The sequence below is a fragment of the Sus scrofa genome, chromosome 3 (genome assembly GCF_054392235.1).
Source record: "Sus scrofa isolate SSC_HxYL_T2T_F1_AM1 chromosome 3, Sscrofa_HxYL_maternal_Yorkshire_Landrace_v2.0, whole genome shotgun sequence".
NCBI classification, from domain to species: domain Eukaryota; kingdom Metazoa; phylum Chordata; class Mammalia; order Artiodactyla; family Suidae; genus Sus; species Sus scrofa.
In genome coordinates this window covers 40947778-40969304 of record NC_139385.1, presented here as the reverse complement: position 1 = coordinate 40969304, position 21527 = coordinate 40947778, and positions in this window count along the sequence as shown.

Here is a 21527-nt window from a genome sequence, read left to right as displayed (position 1 = left end):
GTGTGTGTGTATACCATCCTATGTATACCCCATCTATATATACTATGGAATGCAAGTGACCATAGTATAAAAAACATATTCTTTGTCCACTTATCTGTTGATGAATACTTTGGTTGCTCATCCTACACTAAATTTTCTTTTTTAATGAGCTAGAGTCCATATACCACAAAATTCACCTTTTTAAAGGGTATAATATATCAGTTTTCAGTAGCATCCCAAGGTTGTACAATTATCACCACTATCTAATTCCCCCTAAAAAACTCTGATACCACTTAGCAGTCACTCCCCATTTCTTACTCCCCTCAGCCCCTGACGGTAGTTACCTGCTTTCTGCTTCTATGGATGTGCCTTTTCTGGACATGCCCAGTGGAATCATAAACCACATGGACTTTTGTACCTGGATTTTTAAATTTAGCATGTTTTCAAGGTTCATCCATGTGATAGCAAGTATCGACACTCCATTCTTTTTTATGACTGCATAATATTCTGTTGCATGGATATAGTGCATTTTGTTTATCCTTTCGTCTTAGATAATTGGATTGTTTCTAACAGGAAATGTGAGTCTGCCAACTGCCAGCTTTGTTCTTTTTCCAGATGGTTTTGGCTCCTCTGGGTCACTTGCATTTCCATATTAATTTAGGATCAGTTTGCCAGTTTCTGCAAAAAAAAGGGCACCTGGAATTTTGATTAAGTCTTCCAATCCATGAACACAGATGTCTTTCTGTTTCTTTGTCATCTTTAATTTCTATCAACAAGGATTTGCAATTTGGGGTGTACAAGCTTTCCACTTCTTTTGTTCATTTATTCCTAAGTATTTTATTCTTTTTATTCTTTTTGATGCTGTTGTAAACAAAATTGCGTTTTTTGGCCATGTCCATGGCCATGGAAGCTTCTGGGCCAGGGCTCAAACCTGTGCCATAGCAGTGACACAGACTGCTGCAGTGACAACACTGGATCCTTAACCTTAACCAGCTGTGCCACAGAACTCCCAACCTTGCTTTTTAAATTCCATTTTCGGATTGTGCATTGCTAGGGCATAGAAATACAACTGACTTTTATAGGGAGATACTGTTTCCTGCAAACTCTTGCTAGACTCATTTGTTAGTTCTAATAAGGGTGTGTGTGTGAGTATTCCTTCCTATTTTGTCTAGACAAGACCATACCATCTGAAAAGAGAGATAGTTTTACACTTTTTTTTTCCAATCTGGATGCCTTTTATTTCCTTTTTTCTTGACTAATTGCCTATTCCATATTTTCTTAATAATAACTGCCACATTTTTAGTACTTGCTCTGTGCCAGGTATTTTTTTTTAAATCAATTTATGTCCTTCGTGAAAGTCTGCTGCGTTTTATGTGTATTAAATATTCACAGAAATTCTTTTAAAAAAATGGGATTGCTTTCACAGACGAAAAACACTGAAGGTGAAATATGTTAAGAGTAATTCTACTTCAGGAGGCCTTTGTGAAAGGACAGAACGTGGTTTCGGCAAACCAACAGGTTATACCAAATCCCCAGGGCCTATCGTGACTGTAAGGAAAAGAACAGAAACGGTCCAAGATCCGTGTTTTTAAAACAAATCCCCACTGGCAAGTTATTTTGTCATTTTCCCCTTGTCCTCAAAAAGCTAAGGCAGAAACGCATATGATTTTCCTGACATTTTGGTTTGGTGCATTTAACATTATTTCAGAGTTCTCTGAGACTCTCTTCATTTGTTTTCAATCTTTTTTCTCTTTTCTGTTCTGCATCCATAATTTCTACTAGTCTGTCCTCCACCTCACTTATTCATTCTGGGACAATGTGAAACGCACCAACATCCGTATTATAGGCGTGCCAGAAGGAGAAGAGAGAGAAGGAGACAGAAAAAATATTCCAAGAGATAATAGCCGAAAATTTCCCTAACATGGGGAAGGAATCACTCACTCAAATCCAGGAAGGACAACGAGTACCATATAAAATAAACCCAAGGAGGAACACCCCAAGACACATACTAATCAAACTGACCAAAATTAAAGACAAAGAGAAAATCTTGAAAGCAGCTAGGGAAAAGAAACAAATAACATACAAGGGAACCCTGATAAGGCTATCGGCAGATTTTCCAACAGAAACTCTGCAGGCCAGAAGGGAGTGGCATGATATACTCAATGTGATGAAAGTAAAAAACCTCCAACCAAGATTACTCTACCCAGCAAGGCTCTCGTTCAGATTTGAAGGAGAAATCAAAACCTTCACAGATAAGCAAAAGCTGAAAGAATTCAGCAACACTAAACAAGCCTTACAACAAATACTAAAGGAACTTCTCTAGGCAGAAAAGAACAAGAGAAGAAGGAAAGGAAAAAGAGCAGCAAAAACAAATCCAAAGTAATTAATAAAATGGCAATAAGAACATACATATCAATAATTACCTTAAATGTGAATGGACTAAACGCCCCAGCCAAAAGACGTAGACTGGCTGAATGGATACAAAAACAAGACCCATATATATGCTGTCTTCAAGAGACCCACTTCACTTCTAGGGACACATACAAATTGAAAGTGAGAGGATAGAAGAAAATATTTCATGCAAATGGCAATCAAAAGGAAGCTGGAGTAGCAATACTCATATCAGACAAAATAGATTTTAAAATGAAGAATATTTTAGGGGACAAAGAAGGACATTACATAATGATCAAAGGATCAATCCAAGAAGATGATATAACAATTTTAAATATCTACGCACCCAACACAGGTTCACCACAATATATAAGGCAACTTTTAACAACCTTAAAAGGAGAAATTGACAATAACACAATCATAGTGGGAGACATTAACACCCCACTTATAGCAATGGACAGATCATTCAGACAGAAAATCAATAAGGAAACATAGGCCCTGAATGAAGCATTAAACCAGATGGACTTAATAGATATTTATAGGACATTTCATCCAAAAGCAACAGAATGCACATTCTTCTCAAGTGCACATGGAACATTCTCTAAGACTGATCATATCCTGGGCTACAAATCCAACCTCAGTAACTTTAAGAAAATTGAAATCATATCAAGCATCTTTTCTGACCACAATGCTATATAACTAGAAATCAACAACAAGAAAAAAACTGCAAAAAACACAAACATGTGGAGACTCAACAACATGCTACCAATGGATCACTGAAGAAATCAAAGAGGAAATTAAAAAATACCTAGCAGCAAATGACAATGAAGATAGGACACTCCAAAACCTATGGGATGCAGCAAAAGCCGTTCTAAGAGGAAAGTTTATAGCAATACAAGCCCACCTCAGAAAACAAGAAAAAGCCCAAATAAACAAGCTAACTTTACATCTAAAGCAGCTCGAGAGAGAAGAACAGACAAGACCTAAAGTTAGTAGAAGGAAAGAAATAAAGATCAGAGCAGAAATCAATGAAATAGAAACAAAACCATAGAAAAGATCAATGAAACGAAAAGCTGGTTCTTTGAAAAGATCAACAAAATTAATAAACCCCTAGCCAGACTTATCAAGCAAAAAAGAGAGACAACTCAAATCAATAAAATTAGAAATGAAAAAGGACAAGTACCAAGGACACCACAGAAATACAAAGGATCATAAGAGACTATTATATGCAATTGTATGCCAATAAAATGGAAAACCTAGAAGAAATGGACAAATTCTTAGAAAAGTACAATCTTCCAAGACTAAACCTAGATGAAATAGAAAAGATGAATGTACCCATCACAAGAACTGAAATTGAAACTGTGATTAAAAAACTTCCAACAAGCAAAAGTCCAGGACCAGATGGCTTCACAGGCGAGTTCTAGCAAACATTTAGAGAAGAAATGACACCTCTCCTTCTGAAACTATTTCAAAAAATTGCAGAGGAAGGAATACTCCCAAACTCATTCTATGAGGCCACCATCATCCTGGTACCAAAACGAGACAAAGACTCCACAAAAAAAGAAAACTACAGGCCCATTTCACTGATGAACATCAATGCAAAAATCCTCAACAAAATACTAGCAAACCACATCCAACAATACATTAAAAGGATTGTACATCATGATCAAGTGGGATTTATCCCAGGGATGCAAGAATTCTTCAATATCTGCAAATCCATCTGTGTGATACACCACATTAACAAACTGAAGAATAAAAACCATATGATCCTCTCAATAGACGCGGAAAAAGCCTTTGACAAAATCCAACACCCATTTCTGATAAAAAACCCTTCAGAAAGTGGACATAACGGGAACCTACCTCAAGATGATAAAGGCCACATATGACAAACCCACAGCGAACATCATTCTCGATGGTGAAAGGCTGAAAGAATTCCTGCTGAGATCAGGAACAAGACAAGGATGTCTGCTCTCACCACTACTCTTCAACATAGTTCTGGAAGTCCTAGCCACATCAATCAGAAAAGTAAAAGAAATAAAAGGAATCCAAATTGGAAAGAAAGAAGTAAAACTATCGCTATTTGCAAATGACATGATACTATACCTAGAGAATCCTAAAGACTCTAGCTCATCCATGAATTTGGCAAAGTCACAGGATACAAAATCAATACACAGAAATCAAAAACGTTTCTATATACTAACAATGAAAGATCAGAACGAGAAATTAGGGAAGCAATCCCATTTACCATCACATCCAAAAGAATAAAATACCTAGGAGTAAACCTACATAAAGAAACAAAAGACCTGTACTCTGAAAACTACAAGCCACTGATGAAAGAAATCAAAGATGACACAAATAGATGGAAAGATATACCATGCTCATGGATTGGAAGAGTTAATATTATCAAAATGACTATACTACCTAAGGCAATCTACACATTCAATGCAATCTCTATCAAATTACCAAGGACATTTTTCACAGAACTTGAACAAAATATTTTAAAGTTTGTTTGGAAGCATAAAAGACCCAGAATAGCCAAAGACATCCTGAAAAAGAAAAATGGAGCTGGAGGAATCAGGCTCCCTGACTTCACACTATACTACAAAGCAACAGTCATCAAAACCATGTGGTACTGGCACAGACAGAAATATAGATCAGTGGAACAGGAGAGAAAGCCCAGAATTAAACCCACATGCCTACAGCCAACTAATCTATGACAAAGGAGGCAAGACTATACAATGGAGAAAGGACAGCTTGTTCAATAAGTGGTGCTGGGAAAACTGGACAGCCACATGAAAAAGAATGAAATCAGAACACTCCCTAACACCATACACAAAAATAAACTCAAAATGGATTAAAGACCTAGAAATAAGACCAGACACTATCAAACTCTTAGAAGATAGCATAGGCCAAACACTCTCTGACATAAACGACAGCAACATCTTCTCAGATCCCACCTATCAGAATATTGACAATAAAAAGAAAAATAAACAAATGGGACCTAATCAAATTTCAGATTTTCTTCACAGCAAAGGAAACCCTAAACAACACAAAAAGACAACCCACAGAATGGGAGAAAATCTTTGCAAGTGAATCAACAGACAAGGGATTAATCTCCAAAATTTAGAAACAACTTCTGCAGCTCCATACCAAAAAAAAAAACCACCCCATCAAAAAATGGGCAGAAGATCTAAACAGACAATTCTCCAAAGACATACAGATGGCCAAGAAACACGTGAAAAGATGTTCAACATCACTCATTATTAGAGAGATGCAAATCAAAACCACTATGCGGTACCACCTTACACCAGCCAGAATGGCCAGCATCCAAAAGTCTACAAACAGTAAGTGCTGGAGAGGGTGTGGAGAAAAAGGAACCCTAGTACACTGTTGATGGGATTGTAAATTGGTGCAACCACTGTGGAAAGCAGTATGGAGATTCCTCAGAAAACTAAACATAGAACTACCATTTGATCTAGCAATCCCACTCTTGGGCATCTATCCAGAGAAAACCACGACTCGCAAAGACACATGCACTCCAGTGTTCATTGCAGCACTATTTACAATAGCCAAGACATGGAAACAACCTAAACGTCCATCGACAGAGGAGTGGATCCAGAAGATGTGGTACATATACACAATGGAATATTACTCAGCCATTAAAATGAACAAAATACCAGCATTTTTTGCAACATGGATGGACCTAGAAACTATCATGCTAAGTGAAGTCAGCCGTACAATGAGACACCAACATCCATTGCTTTCACTGACATGTGGAATCTGAAAAAAGGACAGACTGAACTTCTTTGCAGAACAGATGCTGACTCACAGACATTGAAAAACTTATGGTCTTCAGAGGAGACAGTTTGGGGGGTGGGGGTATGTGCCTGGGCTGTGGGACGGAAATCCTGTGAAATCAGATTGTTATGATCATTATACAACTACAGATGTGATAAATTCATTTGAGTAATAAAAAAATGGAAAAAAAAAGAAAGAAAGCTTATCCACGTCCTTATTCATGTGGTTTCCCAATGCCTCATTCCTCTTTTCAGCTATGAATCATAGCGTGTGTCTCAGCATGCTTTATCTCCTATTTCCTGCATAAATAATCGTGCCAGATCCAAGGGGCCACGTGTAGACAATGGTCCCAGGGCTGGCACAGCACTTAGCTCAGCCCTTAATATGCAGCGTAGTGAAAAGGGGTGTCGGCTTGGGAGAGAAACCTCATCTAACATGGTTGGGGCCACTTACCAAGGAGAGGGAGAGAAAGGATGCATTTGGACTGCAATTCTGCACCTTATAAATAGACATATAGAGCTCTACATACATTATTAATACGGGCTTTATTGCTAGCTTTATTGAATCCACGATGGCGCTTCTCTTGGGAAACCACAGAACACAGGAAGATTGCACAGACGCCTGTCTTAACCAGGACCACAGCATACCGAGCAAATAAGGCTGTGCAAACAGCAGTATTCAGGCGAGCTGCATCCTACCATTCAAACAACATAATAACAAATAATGTGCTCAAGCCAGCCCCACGGCTGCTATTGGGGAAGTTTTTTTTTTTTTTTTTTTTTTTTTTTTTTTTTTTTTAATGCATTTCTTATCTGTGTTGCTCATGCCAGCACAAGAGTAGACAGGGCAAATGTATTTATTTTTACAAAGTTCCTTAGCATAGCCTCGGAAGCTCTTACCTTCCTCCAGCCACCTCACCTTGACCCTGGACTGTCCCCCTGACCCACTCCCATCATCCCCCGGACATGCCTTCAAGAGGCCGAATGACTCCTTTCCTCCAGTCTTTTATCCTCTGCCCAGAAGGCACGCAGACACCTCCATGGAACTGGCTCCTCTCCCGTTCATTTTCCATCTCTTATCCTGTTAACCAGCAGCATTTATTTCTAGATGTCTTTTTCTTATTTTGATCGTAGTAGTAAGTTTGCAATAACTATCTGACGTCTGAAGGAATGAATGGATGCGCGAATGAAAGAGGTACAGAACACAGACCTTGATGGCTGGTAAGTTCCTTCATCTTTGTCCACTGTGGACCTCCCGTTGATATCATGAAGGGTGTCCTCTCTCCTGTTTGCAGCCCTAAGCCCCAGTGTCTGACGCTGAGTGGTGCTTAATAGCTGTTCAGAAATTCGTCATTGGACTAGGAGAACTGAAATCTGTTCCAGAAGCATCGGATTGTCATTGCGGTCAGTGGTGACCACAGCAACATGTGGTTTCACTTTGTTCTCTTAATGTCTCGAATTGGGGGGCGGGGGTGAGGTGGGGTATTGAATAGTGAGCTCTCACCACCTCCTTTCAACCAGGAAATCACCCCCTCGTGGGCCAGGAAAGCCCCCATCTTTTATTAACCACACTGACCCTCGCTTATAAACTGCCCCCTACATCCAGAATTTATGGAGTGAATAGACATTTGGGGTTTACCATCAGTAAGCTATCACTCTTATAAGCCAGGCACCATCGGAAGATTCTGCTTTTCTCATTGGTTTAGCAGAGAGCTCATAACCTTGTTCTGACCTGTGAAATAAAGAAAAATGATCTGGAGGGGGTTTCTGGGAACTAACCCCCAGCAATGTAAGAAGAGCCACCCATGAAGAAAGGAGAAGGCCTCTTGAGGCAACTCTTTATCCCTCTAACTCTCTTTGGAAGTCACCCTATGCAGATATGATGTCCAGAGCTGACACATCCACCTTGAGGCCGTGTCCTCCCCAGTACAGAAGGTGGTAGAATGGAAGGATCGCAAAACCGCATCTTAGGTGACATGACTGAGAGCCTGGACCAGTGCTGGGACCATCTCACACTGGATTTCTATTTGTGTCAATATGAGATGATGCCTGGTCTCAGCCTTGATCAGGAGTTGTTACTTGTAACCAAACCCACCCTCCTGTTACACAAGCCCTGGGCCAGATGTTGTGCTGCTTTGGCAAAACAGGACATGAGTAAGACTATTTATACTCAAAGAGTTTTCAGTCTAATGGGACGTCAGAGAAGTACATCCACAGATGCAAGAAAATGTCCTCGGTGCCAGAACCGAAGCAGGTGCAGAAAGCTGGTGGAGCCTGAAGGAGAGACACAGATCCAACTGGGAGAATCATAGAAGACCCTCCCCCACCTAAATCATGGTTTGAGCTTTTCAGAATGAGTAGGAGTCCATTCATTAGAGAAAGAGAAGGGGGCGCTTTATAAAAAAGGGAGCAACGTGTAGAGGTTCATGAGTTAGGGTAGCTGAATGAGGTTCCATGTTCTAGCATGTTCTAGCATGTTCTGCATGAAGATGAAGAGGGCCAGGCTGTCAGACTCAGAATGAGTTTGGGGGTTTTGTAGTACTAGAGCAGAGTAACAAGCAAATCCTGCCATTTCTCACATCTCGTTTCCCAGCAGAGCAAACTCCACACATACTGGCCACTGAAACACACGGTGGCTAAACACTACTTTTGCACAGCTCTGGGGAGACCAGAGGTGAAGCCGTAAGTCCATGCCTTCCAGTCACGATGGTGGAGGAGAAGAAAAGGCACCCAGCAGAGGGGAGGGAAAATGGAACAGAAAGAAGGCACGTGATCCTGTTGCCTGGGTCATTGCAAACTGCACACGGCTCTGCTCTTTAGAGGCCCAGGAACCGCGTCTACCAACAAGCATCAGCCTGGGCTCTGACTAGACATATCAGCAACTCACCCCTCAGGCAGAAGACAGCTATTTGGGGAAGATGCTCAGAGCTGTGCCAGTGTTGCCCCAAGAAGAAAGCCCATCCTCCAAACAGTGTCAAGCCCCGAGGCTACAAAGATGTGAATGGATTTGCTCAGGAAAAACCTTCAGATGTGCAATTAAGGCATTTGGATGTGGTCTCAAGGCAGCAGAAGCCTGGGAAGGAAGGTCCGCCTCAGAGGAGTCAGGTGTGTGTGTGTGTGTGTGTGTGTGTGTGTGTGAAGTCAGGGGAGGAACCCCATGGTGAGCAGGCCACCTGGGCAGAGCCCTGCAGGTCCCCTGTCTGGAAGCAAAGCAGGTGTGAGCCCAGCTCTCCCATCAGAGTCTGTCCTCTTCTGGTCCAGACGTTGCCTTCACTTCTCAGGTAGTTCTGCATTCTGGGGGACTTCAGAGTCAGGCTCCCACAAAGACAGAGCCTCAGGTTAAAGATCAAGATGAGGATGAAGAGTAGAAAACTCTAGGGGAGGCAGGGGGGACCTGCCAACTTTTCCTGTAAGGGGTCAGATAGTAAATATTCTGTACCTCATACACCATGTATTCGCCACCGCAACAACTCAATGCTGCGGTGAGAGTCTGAAAGCAGACGCAGGCAGTATGCAAATGAACTGGCCTGGCTGTGTTCCAATAAAACTTTATTTACAAAACCAGATGGTGGGCCAGATGTGACCCACGGGATACAGTTTGCAGACCTCTGCTTTAGACTTGCCCTTCAACCCTGCTACCCCCTCCACCTGACCGTGAGCCCTTGGAAGAACAACTGACCTCCCTTCTGCAAATAGCTTCTGATTCCCACCATGCGAATCCCGGGCAGAAGAATGAGGTCAGGCTTGGAAAGCACTGAGCATGATGTTTCACACAGAGTAAGTGCAGTCGTGCTGGGGGCTGTGTGGCTCTGGCTGCTGTCCTGTGTGTGTTTAGTTTTTATTGGTTGCCGTGCCCCCCAGGTGTGATGGAAGATGAACCCTCATCTGAGAGCCGGTGGCACTGGAGAAAAACAAAACATTCAGCAGAGCTGAGTCAGGGCCGAAAATGTTCTCTTCATTCTCTGTGGCCAAGGCTGCCTCTAATTCCTAAAGGATTGAGGGTTAGATTGGCATTAATGATTAAAAACAATTATTTATTGATAAATAAGAACTCCAAGTATGCCTTGCACTTGTTCGGGGCTTTATAGTTTTCCTTTATTTCTGCTGTGTTCTCTGCAGGGGGATTTTTACACCTGGGGCATGCGCTGTACCAGGAGGCATATGAAGGTCCAGGGCGGTGGGGTTGGGGGAGGGAGGGCAGCATCTTCCTAAATATCCACTTTACTCAATTTGGGGGGAAAACAACATGATTTTTTTTTTATTAAAACAAACTTGAATCTGTTATGCACAGAATATAGAGTTGTGTGATCAAAAAAGAAATCAAGGACGAGACTTCAAAGACATTTCAAGGTTGAGACCCCACCCCACCCCTGCCACTGGCCTCACCCCCAGATGGCTGCGGTGTAAGAACACAGTTGTCTTTTCAGCACAGCCCCCCTGCCAAGCGCGCAAGGAAGGAATTTTTACAAGCTCTGTGAATGAAGAAGCTCTGCTGAGAACCTGAGGGTCTTCTCAAGTCCACCCGGGACTCAGCCACAGATTGAACCCTTACATCTGGGGTTTCTATCTCCTTCTGTGCAGGTGGCAGGGGTGCTCCCAGTCAGGCTGGGGCAGGGGTGAAACCTGAGGGGTGCTGTGGGCCAGGTGCGGTGCCTAGAGCTTTGGGGACACAGTGGTGATGAAGATAGCGTCCAGAAAGATAGAGGAGCCCTCTAAGCCAGCATCTGGTGAGCCTGGAAAAAATATACTTGGTATTGAGTTGATTCAGTCCCTCCCCACATTAACCCTTAAGTCACCTTTTACTAACACTCCCTTCCCCAGTCCCATAATGGTCCAGCCCATTCAACGCAGCATCTGCCTCAGTTTCTCCCACGGCCACAGAATTTCCCGTTAGACGTCAAGCACCATCATTTGCTTGCTTTGCTGGGGCACAGTGCCTTGCCTAGAATAGATTCTACAGCCGTAAGCAGCTCTGCAGTCATTCCTCTTCCCTTCCCCCTCCAGCCTCCACCCTGCAGGACCTCACCGACACCCTGGATCTCCATTTGTGGTGGCTAGTCGCATCTGCATCTCTCCCCACCCCATCAGCAGAGTTCTGACTCCTGGTGGAGTCCTAGCTTTGCCTTTTCATCCTTTGGGATGCCGTAGCATCCTGCTTCCCCCCCGCCCCCAGGAACGGCCATAATTGCAGCCCACCTGAGTCTCCTCAGTCACATCCTAAGTCCTAACCAGTGCAGGGAGGCCTGAGTCCAGACTCTGTCCACCTCTGTTTATCTATGTGAACGTTGGGACACTTCTCAGCCTCTCCGAGGCTTTAGCCACCCCCACCAATGAAATAGGAACAGGGAGAGTTCCCGTTGTGGCTCAGGGGTTACGAACCCAACTAGGATCCATGAGGATGTGGATTCGATCCCTGGCCTCACTCTGTGGGGTAAGGATCCCAGCATGGCTGTGGCGGTGGCCTAGGCTGGCAGCTACAGCTCACATTCCACCTGTAGCCTGGGAACTTCCATATGCCATGGGTGCGGCTCTAAAAAGAAAAAGCAAAATAGAAACAGAATCTTTCTGCACACTGTCAGCGGGATGAGGGAACTGGTTCACAGAAACTGTCAAGCACAGGGGTTGCCACTTACCAGGCGCTCAGGGAGCCTCAGTTCCCCCATCAAACCCACCCCACCTCGGCCAGCTCTGAGGTCTGGGCAGATCCTCCATTGTGACAGATCTGTGACCTTGAAAGAGCAGGCTGGGGATGACCCAGAGAAGACTGAGGAGCTGGGGAGCATCCGTCCAGCCGTGCAATTTGGTGACTCGACTCAGGGCTGTCTTTCACTTTGGCCTCCAAATAAGACATCGTCATGGGGACCCTTGACCCGATTTCTGCCTCAAAGCCCCCCTGTTCCCTGCTCTGAGCAGAGAGCCCCCTGAGATTCTGCCCAGCCTTCCCAATGAGTCTATTTATAGCCGCCGTCATTAACTCTCCGGTGCTGGTCCCCAGAGCCTCACCTGTTCCCGCCTCTCCTCCCGCAGAAGTTGACTTCAGAGGGTTTTCTGAGAGTTCTTTGTAATATTAGTTAACATGTACAGGGAAGCCCCAAGGTCATGTTCCACTCCTGGCACCCTTCACTTTAGATTTGAGAAATCCCCTAAAACTCTCATTAGCGGAGGCTGCCTCGCACCTATGAAACTTTAAAAATATCTGGCTAATCAGCCACTTTGCACACCTGCACGCAGGCAGACAGAAAGCCTTTTGCTCCCCCACCCCCCATCCCTTCTCGGCATCACCTCCATGCAGATGAGAGCTGTCAAAGTCTGCCTTCCTGTGCTATTTAAACTCAAATAAGGGAACTTCTCTCTCGTCTGAAACCAGTATTACCACTTAAAGAGAAACTGGGAGAGAGAAGCAGAAAATGGAGCCCGGGAAATGGCCTTCTGGAAGACCCTTTTTGTTCTGCTTCATTTTTTATTAGGATCTGAGCGTTGGCATTTAAAGGGATATTAACTGGAATAATATGAAAATAAAGTCACCACCTATTGAGTGTCTACTGCATGCTAGGCACCATGGAAACGACTTAGTTACCTTAGCTCTGCAGCCATCCAAACCCCTAAAAAGTAAACCCCAGTTTGCATATCAGGAAGCATCCTTTATGATGCTAAAAAGGATTAAGCTGTATTCTCCCACTAACATAACCAGTATGGGGTCCAGCCAGGAGAGAAGAGAGAGAACCTTCTCAGTCAATGAGATAAATCAATCTACTCCCAGGACCGAGTTGCAGAAACAAACCTGCATGGCCCCAGAGGGTGTCAATTTGTGAGACTCAAAAGAATCAGAGTTAATAGACTTTTCTATGTCATTGAAGCCACATGTGGAAAAGTGTAGAGCAGGTTCTTCATCCACAGACCTCTGGAAGGCCCTTGAGCCCCCACAAATGTTCACATGGGGCACATGTACACATGCACATCTCCCCCACTGGGGAATGAATTCGTGGCCATAAATACATTCTCTAAGATGTTACGTCTTGGACACTCATGCACACACATTCACAGACACATGTGCGTGGTTTGAAGCCACAGATGTAGGGAGATAGGATTAGGTCAGGCACTGATGTTGGCAGCTTGACCTTGTCTGTTCTTGGGTTTCTGTCCAGGATGAATTCTTTTTTCCAGAATCACATCTGGAAGGATCTTATCAAAACCAGGGCTATTTGGCGGGGGGTGTGGGGGGGTGGTAGATGCATTACGATGAAAGTGAGTCGGGGTCAGCCCGGCGCCACCTCCAAGCATCATCGAGATGGATCAGTTTGATAATCGCCCCAGAGGGAAAGAGGTCCCCAGAGACGCCTGTGTCACCAGAGTTTGGCAGGATGACGTTAAGGAACTGCCTCTCTGTAGGCGATAGAATTAGGTAGGCAGGCGCTGAAATGCGTGATGCTTGATTTGCAGTGGCTTGAATAGAAAGGGTCCTTTCTGTGTGTTGGGTACCCGTGTCCTCAGTGATGTCGGTGGCAAAGCACATTTGGCGTTTGCCCACTTGGTGTTTGCAAAAACGGAGGCCTTCCCATTTTGCAAACAGCCCACAGATACATTAAATAACCCATTCCATGACGGACATCTGGACTCCTCAAACCTGCCAAAAGTGGATGGGCTCACTGCCGCTCTCCAGCTTTATGGTGGGGAACGACTGCCTTCGAACTTAAAAAGGCGTCACTCTACAGAGCGTGGCAGGTTTTGTCTCATCTGCCCAAGCACCGCACACACATTCGTTTTGATTGTAGCCCTGTCCGAGCCACTGGCCACATGTGATGTGGCTCATGCAGTGGGGCAGAAACCATCCTTGTTCATGAAACCAGCCTTCTGCAAGGCAGTCTGACACCTGACACCCCATCGTGGTCCCCTGAGTCGGAGCTCATCTCCTGAGGGTGAGATACGGAGGTAGCTGGGAAGATCTGAAGGGATTCTTTAATTGAGTATTTTATTTTAGGAAAAAAAAAAAAAAAAAAAAAAGGAAACAACAGGCTCGGCTGAACATTCCATAACCCACGCCATGGGATGGAAAGCAGAAATAATTTACTCTGAAGTTTGCCGAAACGCCGTTTCCAAGCTTCCCCACGAAGGAAATGATCAGGTTCGTGGTGCGGTGTGCCCAGGGTGATTGACTCCGACTCACCCCAGCCCAGACTTCCTTCACTCTTGTCCATCATCTGCGGGTGCTGTCCTGATCTTGGCCGGTGATCATGGTCAAGGCTGTGAGAGTTGCAGTTCGCCACCTAGTGGCCAGTGAGGGGGCTCTTTGCACGCTCTTTTTGTCTCATTTTGTTGCAGGAACAGGCTCTGCGTGAGTCATTATCCTGTCAGAGCTCACACACCAAGGTTTGCTTCCGGAGTTTCAGTTCAAACAGGAGGGTTTGAAAAGAAAAAAGAAAGCCCGGGATATCAATCAGCGTTGATTACTTAACCTCATCCCACTTAATGCACGCCACATAGATAAAAAGCAAAACCCTTGTGGCATAGAAGCAAAGGAAGGCATTAGTGTGTGTGTGTGTGTGTGTGTGTGTGTGTGTGTGTGTGTGTGTGTAAGTGGCTAGTTTATTTATGTAGTTACTTAGTATAGTTGATTTACAATGTTCTGCCAATATCTGCTGTACAGCAGAGTGACCCAGTTATACATGTATCTACATTCTTTTTTCTCATATTATCCTCCCTCCTGTTCCATCACAAGGGATTGGCTATAGTTCCCCGTGCTACATAGCAGGATCCCATTGCCCATCCACTCCCAATGCAACAGTTTGCATCTACTCACCCCAGACTCCCAATCCATCCCACTCCCTTCCCCTCCCCCTGGCAGACACCCTTCTGTCCTTCCGTGTCCAGGATCTGTTTATGTTTTGTAGATACATAATTGGTGCCATTTAGAGGCTCGCAGTGCAAAGGAAGTGTAAAGGTGTGTGTGCATGTGTGTGTACGTGTTTGTGTGTTTGCAAGCATGCCTCACAAGTCACAGAGGCAAAGGCTTTGTAGCTGCAATGACGTTTCCAAAGTTCTTCCTATGTAAATATGATATTCTAATTTTTGTGCACCAACGGGTGGCTTCCCACTGTATGTGCTGTGCCAGTCATGAATCTAGAATAAGAAAGTCTGTGTTGAGTACCCATTACAGCTTGGAACTGTGCTAGGCAATTTGCATATGTCATTCATGAGAATGTGTATGAACCAACTTAAGTTAATGTCGGTGTCACCCAAGCTTTACCTAAATATACCAGAAAAAAATCTACACTGATGCATCTCAAACTATCTATGGAGAAACACTTGCATCTTAAATATTATGTAGCCACAGACCAATGCTTTAAAAAAAAAAAAGTTGCTGGAAAAATAGAATGTGCAATATACAAGTCCAACTTCTATTTTTATTATTATTATTAGATTCAATGGATATAAAAACTACTATCTTAAATTTCTGTACATTTTCTAAATGCTTCCTCTCAATTTCCATATTTACTGAGCTGTCAACTCAGTAGGAAGGTAGGCTAAACTGGTCCTCAGATCTCACTGACTAGAGCGGACCCTCCCAGCCATCATCCAGTTTCTGAACATCTTGCACAACAGGGACCACCCACCCTCCAAGGCAGCTCATCCATTGCTGAACTGCTCTAATGGCCAGAAACCAAAGTCTACTCTCAATTCATTGGCCAGGGTTCTACCTCTGACCCACATTCATTAAGACTTGCCTTTCTTTCCAAACACGACTTTTCAGATACAGGAGGATGACAAAATTCCCACTCCCATCCCCTGGCCCCACACACTTGAGTGCGCAGTAGCCCACTTAGGGTCCAGCCTTCAGGACTGATTGCAGCAGAAGGCAACCATGGAAGCTTCCACCTCACTGGCTTGTTTCTCTGCCACCTCATCTCTGACTCCTCCAGAGGAGCAGGGGACAGTGAGCTGATGGTTCAGGATGTGGATCCTGCATGGCCAGGTCTACAGACAAGGGCCTTTTGGAGTTCAGTGGCGTGTATCCCGGAGTCAGTCTCTCATTTACATTGCTCCCATCCTCTTTATGGAAAGTAAAAGGGCAGAGTTCCCTAGAGCCTCACCAGGTTAAGGATGCAGCGTTCACTGCTGTGGCTCAGGTCACTGCTATGGCGGGGGGGTTGATTCCTGGCCCAGGACCTTCTGCATGCCACAGGAAAGGAAGGGAGGGAGGAAGGAAGGAAGAAAGGAAGGAAACAACCTGAAGGTCACTGCTCTAAACTCCTGTAGCACGTGGCTGGCCAGATGTGGAAAGAACCATCCGGTCATTTTCATGTTTGAAGGAGGCAGTGGAGAACTTGGCCAGGACTCAAGCTGAAACCAGAAGCGCCAAGAACCTCTGTGGAAGTCCCTTGGCCTGGACCCAGAGTATGGCAGAATCGTACTTGGATTTTCTTTCACCCTATCTTGCCCTGTGATGTTGAACCAGTTGTTCAACATTGTTATGCCCTAATATCCTCCTCTGGGGAAAGAACAGAATGAAGAAAACTGACTTCACAGGGTGGCGATGAAAATGTAAATGAGGTGTGATAAGCTAATACATGCAGAACACTTTGAACCCCTCTTATCCTTGTAAATGAAACACTCAACCACGATTCTGGTTTTGATATGTTCCCTTGGCTTGTCCCTTCCTGGGGAAGTTTGGAGAGTTGTTTGGGAAGGATGCGGATATATCTGGCACTTCTCATCATGAATCTGTGAGACACCATTGTAATGACACTCATTCCCCTAAAATAAAAGATGAAGATGCAGAGTGTGTGGTATGACCAGCAAGAAGTAGAGAGGGAAATTCACCTTTCTGGTTTGGGAAATGTCCTTTCTGTGCCTTTAGCCCTAATGCACATTAGTTGACCATGGAGGTGCTCATTGATGTGGTGGCTGATAGGTGCTTGTGCTTATTGTCTTGTGATAAGTAACAGTCTTAATCCACACTGAGATGTCCACCAGCCAGAACACCTTCGGAGCTTTTGTTTGTGTTGTCCTAAGCATCATCCCCTCGTTCTGTAATCAGATGCTGTTCTTTGAGGGGGACTTCAGAATGGGATCCCATGCATCTTCCTATTAAATTTTCCCATGTTTGGCCCACTGCTTCCAAAGATCATCATCAATAATGAATAGAGATGTCACCTCGTCCAGTGCTTGATACACCTGAATTTTTTCAGCCCTCAAACCCTGACGTGGCAATCCAAGATGTTATAGAGATGACAGTGGAGCTTTCTGGAAGAGGGGGTGGGTGGCCGGGTCTTGCCCACTGGACTTCCCCAGAAGCAACTGGAAGTATTTTGTGAAACCCCCACAATCGAAGGAGAAGTCAGCATCTTCAGCATGGCTCTGTTATTTTACCAGTGGAGAAACCAAGACCAAGAAGGCATATGGGAGTGTCCAAAGGGATACAGCTAATGAGTAGCAAGCCTGGGTCTATTTCATCTCTCTTAGGAAAATGGAGTATCACCTTTCCTTGGGCCAAACTCTTAAATGTCAGGATCTATCAGCTTTGGAGATTTATCTATGAACATGGGGTCGGAGCCAGACTTCGAAAGGTTAAGCCTTTCATCAAATCACGGAGTTGATCCCTTGCAGGTCAAGTGGATTCCTATAAAATGTGCCCACGCGTCATTAACCACCTATCCAATTTTGTATATGTGCATTGCTGGTCATTCAAATGGGATTTGGTAAAAAATGCTGCAGCGAGGAATGGCTTGACGTGGGACCTCAGTGCAGTGGTGGTGTGTTCGTAGGTGTTTATTTCTTATTCATGAAGGTCTTCTGACTCTAGAAGCTCTGCTCTTAGCCAGTGCATCTGCTGCTTCCTGGTGTGCCTGCTATCTTATAAAAAAAGACAATTAGCAAAGGAGCAGGCGAGGAGCTAACATTTCACAAAGACTTACGCTATTCTGTGCAGCTGCCTTTAGAGTTTTAAATTAATAAGTTCATCCAAGGAGTTCCTGCTGTGGTGCAGTGGGTTAAGGATCTGGCATTGTCTCTGCAGCATCTTGGGACACTGCTGAGGCACGGGTTCGATCCCCATTCTGGTGCAAGGGATTAAGGATCCGGCATCACTGCAGCTGTGACACAGGTTGCAGCTGTGGCTCTGGCCCGGGAACTTCCATATGCTGCAGGTGCAGCCCAAAATAATAATGATAATAATAATTTCATAAAGCTTTACAACTACCCTTTAGGTGGGTGGTTGTGTCCTAGTATCAGGTAGATAAATATTTATATTTATGCATTTGTATATATGAAATATATATATATGAAAAAACTAAGTACCTTGTCCAAACTCATTTAGTTTGTAAGCAATAGAGGCAGCAGGCAGGATTTAAACTCAGAAATTCCAGTTCTTAGACTGTGAATTTGACTCCCTTGTTAGGCTGTTGCTGACCAGGATGTCAGGTATTTCCCTCCGTGGCGTGTTATTTCAGACACACGCACATGGGGCCAACTTATTCACTAGACACAGCAGAGATGGTGCCGAGGGCGACGGTGATTTTCAGGGTCCAGGAGAATGTTTCAGTTTCTTTGAAAGGGCGAGGAAAAGAATGAACTTTGGGGTTTAAGGAACTGTCTGAATATGTAGTCCGAAGATCTTTCTCTTTGTATCAGTACGGTCCCCAAATGTACTGTTGACCATTTCCTACAGACGGAGCGGGGGGCGGGGGGGGGTGTCTTTGAAAGTCACAATACAGTGGCCTTGTAGGCACAAGCAAGGCAGAACGGATCCCAGAACGGAAAGGGGAGCTCGGGACAGCCTTCCTCCAGCAGACAGAGCCTGCACCCCTGTTGAGGGCTGTGACCTCCCAAATCCATGGCCTTTGCTACTGATGTTCCCCCAAACATCAGAAGGGTTCTGTTTTGGAGGGTCCTTTCCGGAAACACATATAAACAAGCAGACTCCAGCTCAAAACCAAAGAATTCCGGGTGCCCCCCACACCCCCGCCAGGCTGTGCGGTTTTGAGGGTTAGGGGAGACACGTCCATGGCTGTGACTCCCCTCCTTCAATCTGGAAAAGCAGCAAGACAGGAGTGAGCTGGAGAGATCAGTTTGCAAGACGCTGGGAGCTGAGCGAGCATTACCCATCTTCAGGGTCTTTGTTTTTCTCAAGGAAAAAAAAAAAAAGATTCTCTGCCCACACTCCAGCCCAGCTGTCTACAATGATAAATGATGGACCTTTCTTTAAATTTCCTTTCTGCTCAGCACGAGGACTGGCCGGTGTGGATGTATACCTGACGCGGATAAATGGCTTTGGCAAGCCCACCCGGTTGTCCACGTGGCGACAGATGGTCCACCTCAAAGCTTTTGTTATGCTCCTGTTGGAACTGTGCTAAACCTGAAGCCCAATCGCGTTTCGTAAACAATGATGCTGCCACTGCCGTGTGGATACATTGTCCTTTGGACTTTGCAGGGCCCACCGTGGGTGTTGACAGCTTCATGATGGTGAGAAGAGACCCCCCCACCCGCCCCCCGCAGTTATTCAGTCGAAGTGGCAGCCAGAGAGGAAAGCCGAGGGGGATGGACGAAGCGAGGCTGGAGACCCTCCCTGGCATCTGTTCCCAGGCTCTGTGATTGTCTAAGTGTCTACCCAAACTGTGCTCCGTGAGAGAGAAGTTCCATTCTGTTGAGGGGTCAACAGGGACCCTTCAAGACAAACTGTCCCCTTGAAATCTCCTGCATAGATTCCCTTTGTATTCCCTTTGTAGAAACTCATAGTGAACAGATAGGGAAGAGATTAAGGTTGATGGGGGACCTGCTATGGCCACTGCACGAGAGTAACACTGTTGTGACTTCATTATTGTTGATAATCGGAGTAGCCATCACAGCAGTAGTGGTGAATAACTTTTAAAGAGGAGCTTCTTAGATGCCAGGCGATGTGTTGAGGCATTTCCGTAAATTCGTATTCTCATTGTTTCAAGATGCTTCTGAGCAGGGGAGTGCTGGTAAACCAGCTCTCAGAAGTGGGAGGGAGCCAGGGAGCTCGGCAGCGTAGTGTTCGCTGGTTTTCCTGGTGCAAATATTAAGCACGGCCAATTTGAAGCTGCCAACAGCTTCACAGCATACTCCCCAAATTCCAAATTCCAGCGAGCTCCCCAAATTCCTGACCATGTAGCAGTCAACCCTAGGGAGACATCGCAGGCCAGTTCCCGCACTTCCCTGGAGCTGAGAAACAGAAAGGTTTATTTGCCCCTCGATGGTCCAGCTATTCAGGGACAGAGCTGAGGTGTCCACCCAAGGACAGAACCCCCCCCCCCCCGTTCCAGGCCCATCATTCTTCTCTACATCTGCGAGTCCATTGGCCCTGTCCATCCCCAGGACAGTTCCAGGAAGCAGGCATTCCAGGGTCCCCCTGACTTTCAGTACTCAAGGAACCTACCTGACATCCACACCTGCAAAGAGGTAGAACCAGAACTCAGACCTGGCCTGTCTGAGACCCCAGCAAACAATCTGGTCCAGTCTACGTGACTTCCGGGGCCAGCCAATAAGAATGTTGAAAAAACTGCAATGAATATTTTTCACATCTTTATTTGCCTGTGGGTGGAGAACCTCAGAAACAAAGACCAAAAAAACAAAATCCCAAAGGAATCCTTATCTGTTGGGGGGATGTCAGGCAGAGGTCATCGTGGGTGATATCGGGGAGACCTCCTTAGTGGGTTCTTCAGAGCAGACCACCAGAGCGACTGGTGAGGGTCTCCCCTAGACCATTAGGTTAGAAGTGACGCTGTTTGAGGCGGTAGACGTTATTCAGAATCTTCAAAAGCGCTTCAGATGAAGGCAAAGAGCGTTTCCAGCAGACATACTCAGTAAAAATCCTTTGTCTTCTCCCCAAAAAATTCCAGAAGCACCACCAGTGCAGAAAATAGCCACCATTGCCATAAGGCTGAGATTCTAGGCTCGCCCCCAGCCCACTCCAAACTGTGACCTGCTCTGTGACTTCAGGGCAGAACTTGCTGGAGAACAGCCAAATCCAGATAGGTGACCCTGGCACCTGTTCGGACTTATTCCCAATAACTCTCTCTCTCATTAAATCAGAAACTTCTGTATCCAAGTTAATATATAGTAAATACTGAGTTAATGAGTGAGGGAGTGAATGAATGCAGAGGACATTATTAAGAAGAGTCAGAGGAGTTCCTGTCGTGGCTCAATGGAAACAAATCTGTATCCATAAGGAGGCAGGTTCGATCCCTGGGCTCGCTCAGTGGGTTAAGGATCCAGCATTGCCACGAGCTGTGGTGTAGGTCACAGATACAGCTCAGATATGGTGTTGCTGTGGCTGTGGCGTAGGCCAGCAGCTGCAGCTCTGATTCCACCCCTAGCCTGGGAACTTCTATATGCCGCAGGTGC